Raw genomic sequence first — 13,197 nt, 5'->3', positions numbered from 1 at the left:
AGGAGCATGCGCCAAAGTTCTGTAGCCGTGATGATTCCATACAGTTATGTAGAATAAATTCAATTTTTGTAAACGGATAGAACAACTGAAGCTGACAACCTAAATAACAGAAATAAAAACAGAAAATGCTGGAGAATCTCAGCAAGTGAGGCAGCATCTGAGGAGAAAGAAACAGAGTTAACGTTTCAGGTCGAAGACCTTTCGTAAAACTGGAAGATGTTAAAAGAGTTAAAGTTTTTGAGCAAGTACAGAGCCAGGGAAAGGGGGTGGGGAGAACAAAAGGGAAGGTATCTGATAGGGTGGAGGGCAGAAGTGATTAAATGACAAAAGGGATGATGGTGCAAGATAAGGAGGGTGGTAATGGGACAGGTTAAGAAACAAAAGATTGATCAGGAGTAGCTGTAAATGGCAGCAGCAGAACCATTACCAGCACTAGCTGACCGAAAAAATGGGAGCAGTGGTTATGATCTGAAGTTACTGAAATCAATGTTGAGTCCGGAAGGTTGTAAAGTGCCTAAACAAAAGATGAGATGCTGATCCTCGAGCTTACATTGAGCTTCATTGAAACAGTGTAAGAGGCCGAGGACAGAGAGGTCAGAGTAGGAGTGGGAAGGGGAATTTTTAAAATGGCAAGCGACCGGCAGGACAAGGTCACACTTGCGGATAGAACAGAGCTGTTCAGCAAAGCGATCACCCAGTCTGCGTTTGGTCTCCCCAGTGTAAAGGAGGCCGCATTATGAGCAGCGGATACAGTATACTAAATTAAAAGAAGTACAAGTAAACCCCTGCTGCAAGTTTCACCTGGAAGGAGTGTTTGGGGCCCTGGATGGTGGGAAGGGAGGAGGTGAAAGGGCAGGTGTTGCATCTCCTGTGCTTGCACGGGAAGGTGCCCTGGGGAGGAGAGCAGGTGTTGGGGGTGATGGAAGAGTGGACCAGGGTGTCGCGGAGGGAGCGGTCCCTTCGGAATGCTGAAAGGGGAGGGGAGGGGAAGATGTGTTTGATAGTGTGATCGTGCTGGAGATGATGGAAATGGTGGAGGATGATACATTGAATGTGGAGGCTGGTGGGGTGGAAGGTCAGGACAAGGGGGACCCTATCATGGTTCTGGAAGGTAAGGGAAGAGGTGAGGTCGGAAGTGCGGGAAATAGGATGGACACGGTCGAGGGCCCAGTCAACTACAGTGGAGGGGAATCCTCAGTTGAGGAAAAAGAAAGACATATCCAAAGCACTGGTGTGGAAGGTGGCATTGTCAGAACAGATGTGACAGAGACGGAGAATCTGGGAGAAGGGAATAGAGTCCTTACAGGAAGCGGGGTGGGAGGAAGTGTGAGAGTTGGTGGGTTTATAATAGATATTGGTTGACAGCCTATCCCCAGAAATGGAGATGGAGAGTCGAGGAAGGGAAGGGAAGAATCGGAAGTGGACCATGTGACGGCAAGGGAAGGGTGGAAATTGGAAGCAAAGTTGATGAAATTTTCCAGTTCAGGGATGCAGGAAACGGCACCGATACAGTCATCAATGTACCAGAAAAAGAGGTGAGGGAGGGGACCGGAGTAGGACTGGAACAAGGAATTTTCCACGTATCCCACGAAAAGGCAGGCATAGCTGGGACCCATGCATGTTCCCATAGTGACACCTTTTATTTGGAGGAAGTGAGTGGAGTCAAAGGAGAAGTTGTTCAATGTAAGAATAAGTTCAGCCAGGCGGAGGAGGGTGGTGGTGGATGGGGACTGGTTGGGCCTCCGTTCAAGGAAGAAGCGGAGGGCCCGCAGGCCATCCTGGTGGGGAATGGAGGTGTAGAGGGACTGGACGTCCATGGTTAGGGCCGGGGAACTGGTAACTGTTAAAGTGGCGGAGGGCGTCAGAAGAGTCGCGGATGTAGGTTGTAAGAGACTAGACAAGGGGAGAAAAAAGAGTCAAGATAGGAGGAAATAAGTTCCGTGGGGCAAGAACAGGATGAAACGATGGGTCTCCCGGGGCAGTCCTGTTTGTGGATCTTGGGAAGGAGGTAGAAGCAGGCTGTGCGGGGTTGGGGGATTATGAGGTTGGAGGCCGTGGGGTGAAGATCTCCAGAGGAGGTGAGGTCGGTTACGGTCTGGGAAACTATGGCTTGATGGGGTCATGGTCCAGGGGGAGATAGGAGGAGGTGCCTGAGAATTGGCGTTCAGCCTCCGCAAGGTAGAGGTCTGTTCGCCATATAACCACAGCGCCGCCCTTGTCAGCAGGTTTAATGACAATGTCAGGGTTGGACCTGAGGGAATGGAGTGCTGCAAGTTCAGAGGGAGGGAGGTTAGAGTGAGTGAGGGGAGTAGAGAAATGGAGACGGCCGATGTCACACCGGCAGTGTGCAATTAAAAGATCAAGAGAGGGTAAGAGGCCAGAGGGAGGGGTCCGGGCGGAACGAGAATTCTGAAGGCGGGAGAATGGTCTGCTGTGCGGGGGGAGGACTCCTGGCCAAAGAAGGGGGCGAGGAGGTGAAGGCGACGGAAGAAGAGCTCAACATCATGTCAAGCTCGAAATTCATTGAGATGGGGACGTAAGGGGATGAAGCTAAGGCCTTTGCTGAGGACTGATCGTTCAGGGTCGGAGAGGGGAAGGTCAGAGGGGATAATGAAAACACGACAAAGGGTGAGATTGGAGGGAGGGATAGGGTCAGAGAAAAGTGAAGGGCAGAAAGGATCAAGAGGGGTGAAGTATAGTATACTGTATCCGCTGCACACAATGTGGTCTCCTCTACATTCCCTTTTGTTCTTTCCTCCCCTCCCTCCCCCCCCCCCCTTTCTTTGCCTCTGCAATTGTTCAAAAACTTTAACTCTTTTAACATCTTCCAGTTCTGATGAAAGGTCTTCGACCTGAAACGTTAACTCTGTTTCTTTCTCCACAGATGCTGCCTCATTTGCTGAGCTTCTCCAACATTTTCTGTTTTTATTTCAGATTTCCAGCGTCTGCAGTATTTTGCTTATAATCTAAATAACAGGTCTGGGTGCAATAATGTCCATAGGATTGGGCCTCAAAGAAATTCCTAAATGATCCTTCTGGACCTAACATGCCTCATTCTCCTTTCTCAGTCATACCCGTCCGTCACTGGAACAAGGTAGTCAGATTTAGCAACGTGAACACTAAGAGCCAGCTCGTATATGTGGCAGTCTTCTAAAATCAGCATGAATATAAAAGTGGTATTCCTCAATCATCACTTTAGTCTTCTAGTCCATCTGTTCTGGTCTCATAGGCTTCTGGTAAAGAGCTCTTCACGCATATTATTCACTGTGTCACGCTTCCAGCTATTCCACTAGCCCTAAATCCATCCTGGCACACTGACCACATCAACATCAAGCTGGTTATTGCTGTTGGAATGCCAACACGCACGAAAGCTTTTTAAACAAGCTCTGATTTATTAACTGTTAATTGCTGCCATTGAGCTAATGCACTGATTGAATGATTCTGAATTACGGTCCAATGCTTAACATGTCGACAGATGCTGCCTGACCAGCGTTTTCTGTTTTTTGTTTCAAATTTCCAGCATCTGCAGCATTTCGCTTTTTGTTCTGATCTAATGATTGCATGTTTGCGCTGATTAACAGGCCGTTAGCGGTTTGGGTGTGATTCAGTGCTGATTTCACCATCCCTTTTTAAATTGCCCTCTGATTTAGATATATGCTAAACATGTTTCATTGAGTGTTTACAAAAGGAGAGGGCATTTGAAATGACCTCTTTAAACTGGTACCGGTTGTCGCTTTGATCTCTCCCCCTGAGTTTGTCGCCAAGATTCACAGGAAGCTCGTCGACTTTTTCTGGGACAAAAGGAAGCATTGGGTCGCCCCTGCGGTTCTGAGTCTCCCGTTTAGGGAGGGCGGTCAGGGGTTGGTGTGCGTTTGCACCCAGGTTGCGACTTTCCTCCTTCAGACCCTGCAGCCGAACCTGTACGTTGAGGATCCTCCTCGATGGTGTGTGTTGGAGGTGTATTTCTTCCGCCAGCTGCACGGCCTTCATTACGACACGCAGCTTCTGTTTGTTAAGTTGCTGGGCGGCCACGCGTCCCTTGCAGGAGCTGCCTGACTTTTACTGGGATCTAATCAGGGTCTGGAATATGGTTGCCTCAAGCCAGAGCTTTCCCCCCTCACGAGGCCCCGAAACCTCCCTCAGGAACCTGCACCTCACAACTTGAACCGTCTCTTGGGAATTCCCTCTGTGCCATTCCGCTCTGCGCGGAGGGTTTTCCTGTATGGGCTGCTCCGGCACACTCTCCACTTCTTCGCCCTCGTCTTCCGTCTGGATCATTTTCCCACCCGGCAGAGGTGGGGGACTCCAATAGAAGGTTTTCTAAGTGGGAGTCCTCCCCTGCACCATTGGGGATCTGGGGTGGAGAGTGTTACACGGAGCAGTGCCGACCAATAGGCTTTTAAGTAAATTTCACGGGTTCCTGGGCCGCCTGTGACTTTTGCAGCCTGGTTGAGTCCGTGTTTCGTATCTACATGGAGTGTGAAAGGTCACAGCCCCTCTTCCACTATTTGAAGGGGCTACTCCTCAACTACTGACTGCACTTCAGTCCCACGCTCCTGGGTTTTGGCCTCCTGATCCGGAAAGGGGACGGGTAAGTAGGAGGAGCCCCACGTGGTTCTGCTCCCGGGCCATTCACAGGTCCAGGTTGCACTTGGCCCAGGGGGTGGACACTCTGGCTGCCTGCATCTCTTCCACGGCCTTGACTGTGCCCAGGTGGCCCTGGGGAAGGAGCACGTGGTGTCCGCCGGTACACTTGAGGCCTTCCGCAACCAGTGGGCGCCACAGGGACTGGAATGCCTAGTTGATAATAGAATCATAGAATGGTTATAGCAAGGAGGCCATTCGGTCCCTTGCACCCATGCCGGCTCTTTGTCAGAGCAATCCAGTTAGTCCCATTTCCCTGCTCTTTCCCCGTAGCCCTGCAAATTTTTTCCCTTCAAGTATTTATCCAATTCCTTTTTGAAAGCCAGGATTCAATCTGCTTCCACCTCCCTTTCAGGCAGGGCATTCCAGATCATAACTACTCGCTGCGTAAAAAGGTTTTTCCTCATGTCGCCTTTGGTTCTTTTGCCAATCACCTTAAATCTGCGGCCTCTGGTTCGTGACCCTTCCTCCAATGGGAACAGTTTCTCTTTATTTACTTGACCTAAATCATTCATGATTTTGAACACTTCTATTAAATCTCCTCTCAACCTTCTCTGCTCTGAGGAGAACAACCCCAGCTTCTCCAGTCTATCCACATAACTGAAGTCCCTCATCCCTGGAACCATTCTAGTAAATATTTTCTGCAGCCTCTCTAAGGCCTTCACATCCTTCCTAAAGTGCGGTGACCAGAATTGGACACAATATTCTAGCTGTGGCTGAACCAGTGTTTTATAAAGATGCAACATAACTTCCTTGCTTTTGTAATCTATACCTCTAATTATAAACCCCAGGATCCCATATGCTTTCTTAACCACTTTCTCAACCTGTCCAGCCACCTTCAAAGATTTGTGCACACATACCCCCAGGTCTCTCTATTGCTGCACCACCTTTAGAATTGTACCATTTAGTTTATTCTCCCTGCCGAAATGTATCACTTCGCACTTCTCTGTGTTAAATTTCATCTGCCATGTATCCACCCATTCTTGTCCATGTCCTCTTGAAGTCTATCACTATCCTCCTCACTGTTCACTACACTTCCAAGTTTTGTGTCATCTGCAAATCTTGTAATTGTGCCAAGTCCTAGTCATTACTTTATATCAAAAAAAACAATGGTCCTAATACTGACCCTTGGGGAACACCACTGTACACCTTCCTCTAGTCTGAAAAACAACCGTTCACCACAGCTCTCTGTTCCCTGTCACTTAGCCAAACTCGTATTCGTGCTGCCACTGCCCCTTTTATTCCATGGGCTTCAATTTTGCTGACAAGCCTATTATGTGGCACTTTATCAAACGCCTTTTGAAAGTCCATATACACATCAATCACATTGCCGTCATCAACCCTCTCTGTTACCTCATCAAAAAACTCAATCAAGTTAGTTAAGCACGATTTGCCTTCAACAAATCCATGCTGGCTTTCCTTTATTAACTCACACTTGTCTAAGTGATTATTATTTTGTCCCGGATTATCGTTTCTAAAAGCTTCCCCACCACCGAGGTTAAACTGACCGGCCTGTAGTTACCACATTTATCGTTACACCCTTTTTTGAACAAGGGTGTAACATTTGCAATTCTCCAGTCCTCTGGCACCACCCCCCCGTATCTACGGATGTTTGGAAGATTATGGCCAGAGCCTCTACAATTTCCACCCTTACTTCCCTCGGCAATCTAGGATGCATCCCATCCAGACCGGGTGACTTATCTACTTTAGTACAGCCAGCCTTTCTAGTATCTCCTCTTTATCAATTTTTAGCCCATCCAGTATCTCAACTACCTCCTCTTTTACTGTGACTTGGCAGCATCTTCTTCCTTGGTAAAGACAGATGCAAAGTTCTCATTTAGTACCTCTGCCATGCCCTCTGCCTCCATGAGCAGATCTCCTTTTTGGTCCTTAATAGTAATAAGATTATGGTTTAATTTGATAAGTTTTCCTTGTCCTTTTTCATGCATTTGGCATCTCTTACATGTAATGGGCTCTGCGGAGATAAGCCATATTAAATTTTGAAACCACTGTGCAGCTGCTGCCAATGTGGAATGTTCCAGTCTGAATCTCAACGAGGCCGATACAAACCAAGAATCAAACCTGACGATCTGTCTAGTCTGTATAGCTGAACATCAAGGAAGCTCCTCCCATTTGTACTTGGTGGTATTAAGTGTATGACAGTGATCAGCACAATCTGTAAAGATCTAACGAAAAAGCTCTTCATCTTTCTTAAAATACTATTTGAAGTTAAACTCTCTTCATTATTCTCTCCTCGCCACGCACCAATTGCAGCTCACCGGCAGCCAGCCCTCCACACTCATTGCTCCGAATGAACAATCAGGATGTTCGTGTCAGTCATGACTCAGTGGTTGCACTCTTGCGTCTGAGTCAGAAGGTTGTGGGTTCAAGTCCCACTCCAGAGACTTTAGCACACAATCCAGGCTGACATGCCACTGCAGTATTGAGGGAGTGTAGCACTGTTGGATGGTGCTGTTTTTCAGATGAAAGGTTAAACTGAGGCCCTGTCTGCCCTCTCAGGTGGACATAAAAGATCCTAAGGTGCTATTTCGAAGAAGATTTATCCCTCAACCAACATCACTAAAACAGGTTTTCTGATTATTATCACATTGCTCTTTGTGAGACTTTACTGTGAGCAAATTGGCTGCCACGTTTCCTACATTACAACAGTGACTACACTTCAAAAGTACTTCATTAGCTATAAAGCACTTTCGGACGTCCTGAAGTTGTGAAAGGCGCGATATAAATGCAAGTTATTTCTTTTATAGAGGCCCTAGTGAGAGGCATCCGACTGGGAAGCCCTTGACCTCTGCTCCACACTTTTTCACAGCAATACGGCGAAGGTCGGGAATTTAGTGATCCTGCAAGTGTGTTGAATGTGGGCCTCCAATGCACTGTGTTGTTTACAGTTCTTCATTTTATCTTTTTTTTCACTGTTCTCTGAACCAACTTTACTGTTTTAGTTTCTTGCCGTTCTCCTTTCCTGCAGATATCGGCTGAGATTTTCTGCTTCAGCGTTCCTGGCAAGTGCCCGAGAGCGCGTGTTGGGAAATTCTGCACTCCCAAGCCATGACTTTTCAACCACGGTCTGAAAATCACGGGCTTTGGGTGTGGAATTTCCTGATCCACACTTATGGCGTATGCTGAAGCTGTAAATCTCACCTATCGCTTCTTTGTTGGGATACAGTTCCACAAAATGCCATCCATTACTTTGCCCACGTGGCATCTCGTTCATATATGAGACTCAACAGTGTGTGTCCGTAGGATATTTGACCAAGTGAGGTTCCACGGCCAAGTCTGATCCTATCATCACCCGATCAGGAGGGCAAAAAGGGGACATGAGGTTGCTTTGGCAGATAAGGCAAAGGAGAATCCAAAGAGCTTCTACAAATACATAAAGGGCAAAAGAGTAACTAGGGAGAGAGTAGGGCCTCTTAAGGATCAACAAGGTCATCTATGTGCGGAACCACAAGAGATGGGTGAGATCCTGAATGAATATTTCACATCGGTATTTACGGTTGAGAAAGGCATGGATGTTAGGGAACTTGGGGAAATAAATAGTGATGTCTTGAGGAGTGTACATATTACAGAGAGGGAGGTGCTGGAAGTCTTAACGCGCATCAAGGTAGATAAATCTCCGGGACCTGATGAAATGTATCCCAGGACGTTATGGGAGGTTAGGGAGGAAATTGCGGGTCCCCTAGCAGAGATATTTGAATCATCGACAGCTACAGGTGAGGTGCCTGAAGATTGGAGGGTAGCAAATGTTGTGCCTTTGTTTAAGAAGGGCGGCAGGGAAAAGCCTGGGAACTACAGACCGGTGAGCCTGACATCTGTAGTGGGTAAGTTGTTAGAGGGTATTCTGAGGGACAGGATCTACAGGCATTTGGAGAGGCAGGAACTGATTAGGAACAGTCAGCATGGTTTTGTGAGAGGAAAATCATGTCTCACGAATTTGATTGAGTTTTTTGAAGGGGTAACCAAGAAGATAGATGAGGGCTGTGCAGTAGACGTGGTCTACATGGACTTCAGCAAAGCCTTTGACAAGGTACCGCATGGTAGGTTGTTACATAACGTTAAATCTCACGGTGAGGTAGCCAATTGGATACAAAATTGGCTTGACGACAGAAGACAGAGGGTGGTTGTAGAGGGTTGTTTTTCAAACTGGAGGCCTGTGTCCAGCGGTGTGCCTCAGGGATCGGTGCTGGGTCCGCTGTTATTTGTTATTTATATTAATGATTTGGATGAGAATTTAGGAGGCATGATTAGTAAGTTTGCAGATGACACCAAGATTGGTGGCATTGTGGACAGTGAAGAAGGTTATCTAGGATTGCAACGGGATCTTGATAAATTGGGCCAGTGGGCCGATGAATGGCAGATGGAGTTTAATTTAGATAAATGTGAGGTGATGCATTTTGGTAGATCGAATCGGGCCAGGACCTACTCCGTTAATGGTAGGGCATTGGGGAGAGTTATAGAACAAAGAGATCTAGGAGTACAGGTTCATAGCTCCTTGAAAGTGGAGTCACAGGTGGATAGGGTGGTGAAGAAGGCATTCGGCATGCTTGGTTTCATTGGTCAGAACATTGGATACAGGAGTTGGGATGTCTTGTTGAAGTTGTACAAGACATTAGTAAGGCCACACTTGGAATACTGTGTACAGTTCTGGTCACCCTATTATAGAAAGGATATTATTAAACTAGAAAGAGTGCAGAAAAGATTTACTAGGATGCTACCGGGACTTGATGGTTTGACTTATAGGGAGAGGTTAGATAGGCTGGGACTTTTTTCCCTGGACAGTAGGAGGTTAAGGGGTGATCTAATAGAAGTCTATAAAATAATGAGGGGCATAGATAAGGTAGATAGTCAAAATGTTTTCCCAAAGGTAGGGGAGTCTATAACGAGGGGACATAGATTTAAGGTGAGAGGGGAGAGATACAAAAGGGTCCAGAGGGGCAATTTTTTCACTCAAAGGGTGGTGAGTGTCTGGAACGAGCTGCCAGAGGCAGTAGTAGAGGCGGGTACAATTTTGTCTTTTAAAAAACATTTGGACAGTTGCATGGGTAAGATGGGTATAGAGGGATATGGGCCAAGTGCAGGCAATTGGGACTAGCTTAGTGGTATAAACTGGGCGACATGGACATGTTGGGCCGAAGGGCCTGTTTCCATGTTGTAACTTCTATGATTCTATGATTCTATGATGTCCTCGGTCTAGTTTTTCATTTTCAAGAGACTGTGTCAGCCAGAATTCTCAACAAACAGGAAAGAAAGCTTGCAAATTCATTTCAGACAAAATACAACCATTTGTCATCAGAGTAAACCTTTCAGCTTTAACAGAAAAGTTTAATGAATACTGTTTTACAGAAAATGAAGTGCAAAGTTATGCCAAGGTCACAGAGCAGAGCCACTTTTCTTTTAGCTTTTAGCATTCAGCAAAGTGCCGTGGTGTATGAATGAAGATGAGCACTGAGAATAGGTCAACAGCTGTAGTTTCACAGTAGGATCAAAAGCTATTGAACCTAAGAGGGAGGTTCCGCGTCTGTGTTTGAAATCAGCGAATTGTGTCAGCACTGAATTCAGTACCAAGCATGGGCATAGTTGGATTTTTCACTCAATGGGCTTTTAACTTGATGGAGTGCCGGAAACTGCAGACATAGGGGTCCCTCACTGTCGATCGCAGGTTTACAGAAATGCGAGTCCCTCACCATTGACTGCAGACGTAGAAGTCTGTCACTGTCACTTGCAGTCACTGGGGTCTCTCACGTAAAGTGCAGACATGGGGTGGGGGGGGTCTCACTGCAGATATGGAATCTTCTTACATTGTCCGCGGACACGAGGGTCTCTCACTGTCGAGTGCAGGTTTACGGTGGGGGGGGGGGGTCTCTCCATTAATTGCAGACATTGGGGTCTACAGACATAGGGATCTTTTACTGTCGACTGCAAACGTGAATTCTTTCCTAAGCATAAATTTCCCAACCTCCAGAGAACCAGCAGCATTGCAAACCCATGACTGATTTTCTTGTGGGTCTTGCGATCTGCCACCTCTTGACAGATAATTGAAATTGGAGTATAATTTTCAATTATACGGTGTCAGCCATGGCTCGTGGGTATCACACTCACCTCTGAGTCAGAAGGTTGTGGGTTCAAGTCTCACTCCAGAGACTTGAGCACAAAGTTTCGACTGACACTTCAGTGCAGTACTGAGGGAGTACAACCTTCAGACTCGGAGGTGGGAGTGCTACTAGTGAGCCATGGCTGACGCACAATGAAGGTGCCACCATTTTTGAGCTTGTCTTGAAAGAGATTGCTATTTGATAATCGATAAACACCATCCGGTACTGAACGCAGAGAAAATCAACCTCTCAGCAGACCCTTGCCCTCCCAAAAAAAAGTTTTATTTGAAGTGACCAAACCTTTAATGGAAGTAAGACATATTGCAGTATCTGCAGGACTTTAACATTTATGTTTACACAAACTGAAGTGAACTAAACTTTGAGCCAGCTTGTGGCCCATCTTATAAATAAATAGAAAGGTAAGTGCACACAGTAAGGAGTTGATCCTTTATGGTAATACATGATTAAACCTGAACAATGCAATCAATAAAGCACGCACAGAAAAGTTACTACACCGTAAGCACAATCAGAATGCACAGAGCAAAAATATACACTTCCCTCAGCAGTGTGTGATGGAGGCATAACCTTAAAATTAGAGCTAGGCCATCAAAGAGTGAAATCAGGAACACTTTTTCATATAAACGGTAGTGGGAGTCTGGTACTCGCTCCCCCAAAGGGCTGTGAATGCTGGGCCAATTGTAATTTTCTAGACTGAGAATTATCAATTTTTGTTAGGTTAGGGTATCAAGGGATATGGAACAAAGGCAGGTAAATGGGGTTGAGGTACAGATCAGCCATGATCTAATTGAATGGTGGAACAGACTCGAGGGGCTGAATGGCCTACTCCAGTTCCTATGAAGCTTTCCCACCCTGTGAATGTGGACCTCACACTTAGTCAGTGCAGTGCTTGTGAGTAATGTATGAGGTTACAATAGGTTGTAAGTACTTCTTTCTCTTCAATTTTGTCCTTTGAATTTTGTCCACTGACTCTTCTTGGGTTATGGTTCCACAAGCACTGGCAACCTTCCAGTAATTTTCCTTTGGTGAAAGAAACTATCTCTTCTTAACAAAGATACGTTCCCAGTGATTTTTAGTATGAAACTCTCTCTCTGAGGGAGTGCAGCAACCCCCTCCCTCAAAGTACTGCCTCCTTAACAGTTTGTTGTTCCACAAAAGAGAAGCGTCTCTTCAGCAGGCATGGAAGAACAAGTGAAACATTTCAATTTGATGGGACAATGGGGAGATTACTTTATATCTTTCGCCTTATTTTTCTCCCCTTATGCTGCCTCCAAAGGTAGCAGCTCCTTCTGGAATACAACCCACGGATGCCGACTGCCCTTTGACAGTCACTGAGGCCACTCAGCTGCCAATAGTATAGCCGAGCCTGGTTCTATCTCCACCCAGGGTCTGTGCATGTACACTTTCAGCTCAAATCACTAAATAATGAACACTAGCTTGAAATTACGCCATTACATGCTAGCATACAGCACTTAATGCATTTGAACATAAGAACATGAGAAATAGGAGCAGGAGTAGGCCATACGGCCCCTCGAGCCTGCTCCGCCATTCAACCTCAACTTCACTTTCCCACCCAATCCCCATTATCACTTGATTCCCTTAGATTCCAAAAATCTATCCATCTCAGTCTTGAATATACTCAACGACTGAGCATACACAGCCCTCTGGGTTAGAGAATTCCAAATAGTCACGAGCCTCTGAGTGAAGAAATTCCTCCTCATCTCAGTCCTAAATGTCCACCCCCTTATCCTGAGACTATGCCCCCTAGTTCTATATTCTCCAGCCAGAGGAAACATCCTCTCAGTATTTACCCTGTTAAGTACTCTTAAAATCTTATATGTTTCAATGAGATTACCTCTTATTCTTCTAAACTCCAGAGAGTATAGGCCCATTCTAATCAACCTTTCCTCATAGGACAACCCTCTCATCCCAGGAATCATGCTAGTGAACCTTCGTTGCACTGCCTCTAAAGCAAGTATATCCTTCCTTAGGTAAAGAGACCAAAATTGCTCACAGTACTCTAGTGGAATTTGTCCGAAATTCTTCCCCTATTTTACAGGAGGTCTAAAATCAATGGTTATGTTTCTGCTAAAAGAGCAGAGAAATTTGGAATGAGTATGCTAAGCAGCGTATGCTTGTATCTAACATCATAATTTCAAGCCATCAGTCTTCTGGGGGTAGAGATTCAACTTCATGGCTGGGCGCAAAACCAATTGTCTACCCATTATAGAAACTGTCCATTGATTTCAGTGGAAAGGAAAACCGAGCCTTTTTCATAACAGGCAGCCGATTCGCATAGTCAGTTTTATGCCCGGGAGGCAAGTTGAAAATCTAGCCCACTTTGAGAAAAGCTGCATGAGTTCCTCTTGTTTGCCTTTAACGAGCACTTAATGGTCCTTAACGAGCAAGTTTTTTTTCTCTT

The sequence above is a fragment of the Heptranchias perlo genome, chromosome 14 (assembly GCF_035084215.1).
Source record: "Heptranchias perlo isolate sHepPer1 chromosome 14, sHepPer1.hap1, whole genome shotgun sequence".
Classification (NCBI taxonomy): Eukaryota; Metazoa; Chordata; class Chondrichthyes; order Hexanchiformes; family Hexanchidae; genus Heptranchias; species Heptranchias perlo.
The sequence above is the reverse complement of the archived record's forward strand: the minus strand, read 5'-3'. Positions refer to the sequence as shown.